Here is a 3,559-nt window from a genome sequence, read left to right on the forward strand (position 1 = left end):
TATGATATGATGTTTTCAGATCCTGCGGGAAAATTTCCAGTAGAGGAACAGCTGGTTTAAATGAGATTTCAAGTCCAAGTTTTCTAAGGAGTCTCCACACTGATTTCCATAATGGCTGAACCAGTCTACATTCCCACCAGCAGTGGAGAAGAGTTCCTTTTTCCCCACAGTCTCTCCAACATTTGTTGTTGGGTGATTTCTTTATGATAGCCATTCTTTCTGGGGTGAGATGATATCTCAGTGTTGCTTTAATTTGCATTTCGCAGATGGCTAGTGATGTGGAGCATTTTTTCATATATTTATTTGCTTCTTTAATTTCATGCTCTGAGAAGCATGTGTTCATCTCGGATGCCCATTTCTGGACTGGGTCTTTAAATTTTGGGGCCCTAATGTTTTTTAGTTCTTTATAAATTCTAGAGAGGAGACCTTTGTCTGAGTACTTATTTATCATGATTTTTTCCAAATTTGTGTGTTGCCTTTTCACTTTGTTGCTAATTTCTTTTGACGTGAAAAAACTTCTCAGTAAGAGCAGGTCCCATTTGTTAATTCTTTCAAGTGTTTCCTGTACAATTTGACTTTTGTTCATGAACTCTTTGCCTAGCCCTATGTCTTTTAGAGTTCTTCCTACTTTCTCTTCCAGGAGATTTAGTTTCTCTGCTTTAATGTTTAGATCTTTAAACCATTTTGACTTTAGCTTAGTGCATAGTGATAGACCTGGGTCAAGTTTTAGTTTTCGGCATGTAGAGAGCCAGTTTTTCCAGCACCATTTGTTAAAGAGGTTATCTTTCTTCCAGTGAGTATGTTTGGCTCCTTTGTCAAAGATAAGGTGCCTGAGTGTGTTCGTAGGGGCTTCAGCGTCTTCTGATCTATTCCATTGATCCTCAGGTCTGTTTTGTTGCCAGTACCATGCTGATTTTATCACAGTAACCTTGTTGTATAATTTCAAGTCAGGAATTGTAATGCCTCCTGCCTTGTCTTTATTGTCCAGGATTGCCTTTGCTAATCTAGGTCTTAACTATAGAAATTTACTCCTACTTCACTACTTCTTGTATACAAACGTGTCATTCAGTGTTTCCATTTTTAAAACAATGTCTAGAAACAGTCCACAGGCTCCAAAGCAGTTAGTTGAGAAATGGCCTCTCTTTTCTTTTCCAGTCACACCGATATCACAGGTACACCTCTCTGGAGATGCCCCAGTACCATGCATTTCCATTGCGTAGCTTGAGGGCCCCGATCCTTCCAATGCAGCTCGCAGCCGGTAGACGTTAGAGAGAAAAGGGGTCTAGTCAGCTGGGTCCTCTCATCCCCGCTCTCTGGGCTCGGGACTCGCCATGACACAGGAAGCAAAATCTATTTTTAAATGAGATTTAAATTAAACATAGAACCCCCCTAGGACACAGTATATCTGAGAAACTCTAGGCATATAAAGTACAAACCACTGACAGAGGGAATGGGAGTATAGTTCAGTAGTAGAGTGTTTGTGTAACACATATAGGGTCCGGGGCTTGATCCCCAGCACCAGGAAGAAAAAGAAAACACTGACATAGAGAACCAGGTATCAGATAGACTCAGTGTGTTTTCTCATCATGCAGTATTGAGAAAAGGGCTAGAGAACAGAAAATGTCTGTTGAAAGCTGCTCTCTTGGGTAAGCCTCATCACAAGTGAGAACTTTCCCTAATCCAGGGTTATTGAATCTTTCTGTGTTTTCTAAGATAGGTAGTTCTTCCAAAGAGAGTTGTTGATAGTAGACCATTCTTTACTCAAGAGTATTCCATAGGATAGAAGAAATGTTTGAAATATACATACCTGACAAACATTTGGTATCTTGTACATTCTCCTACAAATCATCAAGAAACAGAAAGTAAAAAAAAAAAAAAAAAAAAAGACAGTCTAACAGAAAATAAAACATTTGAATGGACAACACAAAGGAAAATACGTGGACATCTGGGTGTCCAATGAGTATGTGAAAAATGCTGACTTTGTAATAGTGTTACACAAGCTACTAGAATGGCTTAAGTAGAAAAGACAGAAAATACTAAGTGTCGATGAGGATATGGAGCAATTTTGTTAAAAAAAAATGGAGGAATTGGAATTGATCGTCACTTTAGAGAATATTGTAGGGTTATATATTTTGATTTTTATGTTTGGTTTTGAGATCGAGTCTCACTGTGACTTCTAGTCTAGCCTTGAATTTGTAATTCTCTCCTTCAGCTTCCCAAGCAGCTGGGATTACAAGTTTGTACTATGGTGCCTGACTTGATGGTATATATTACAGCTTATGTTCACAGTTTATGAATATCTGCATGACCCAGTCATAGCACTCCCAAGTCTATACAAGACAAAATAACACAGACTGAGTGGGTTAAATGATAGAAATTTATTTATTTTAGTTCTGGAGGGTTGGGTATCTTAAAATCAAAGTATATACTGGCCAGTTGGGTTTCTGATGAGGGCTTTCTTAGTGGCTTGCTGTTAGCTCCCTTGGTGCTGTGCCCGCATGCTAGATACTTTTATTAAATTTCCTATTGGATTAGGGTTCCATCCTATGACTTCGCTGAACCTTTATCATCTCACAGACCCTATTTCTGAATACAGTTGCTCTGAGGCTTAGGTCTTCAAACATACGAATATGAGTGTGTGGGTGGAAGGAAACATAATTGGTCCCAGCAATACCCAACAGTAATTATGTGTGCATGTTCTCCAAAACACTGGGATGTTCATAGCTGTGCTAATCATATTTTTAATACTCAACCTGCCGATTACATGCCTATGAATAGTGAAATAGAGAAATTGTAGAATATTCATATGAGGGAATACTGTACAGCAATGAGAAAGAATGATTAGTAATCACATAAAACACATGAATCTCACAAAGCAAATGAAGCTGGATGCAAAAACAGAAAGTACTTACTCTCTGATTTTGGTTTATAGGAGCTATAAAAACAGGTGAAATCTCATCTGTGCTGTTAGAGGGCAGGACGATTGCCAGGCATGGTGGTGCACGCCTATAATCCCAGCACGTAAGGAGCTGAAGCAGGAGGATGGGTGTAAAGAGGGCAGTCTGGGCTACATGGTAAGTTCCAGATCCAGTATGAACTGTATAGATAGACCCTGTCAAAAATAAAACAGAAAAGGTACTGTGAATATCATCCTTAGTAGGTGGGGCAAGGGGGTGACCAGTGATAGAACATGAGGGGACTTCTGGCAAGGATTATTGTCTTCATCTACTTCTACTTTAAGTGAATATTTAGTTTGTGAACATTAGCTGAACACATGATATGCACACTCTCTATATAATAAACATTAGAGGGGCTGGGGAGATGGCTCAGTAGGATAAGCGCTTGACTGGCAAACGCAAGGATCTGAGTTCAGTCCCTGGTTCCGCCAAAAAAAAAATAATAATAATAATAAACATTAAAAGCTTATGAAAGGGCTGGTGAGATGGCTCAGTGGTCTAAAGCACCTACTTAGAACAAGCTCAGCAAAGCACAAGGGACTGCGGTTCAATCCCCCAGCACCACATGCCAGCCAGCCCCGCCCCCTGGTGGGCTGAGCTGG

This window comes from Octodon degus, unplaced genomic scaffold (genome assembly GCF_000260255.1).
Source record: "Octodon degus isolate 3935 unplaced genomic scaffold, OctDeg1.0 scaffold00026, whole genome shotgun sequence".
Taxonomy (NCBI): Eukaryota; Metazoa; Chordata; class Mammalia; order Rodentia; family Octodontidae; genus Octodon; species Octodon degus.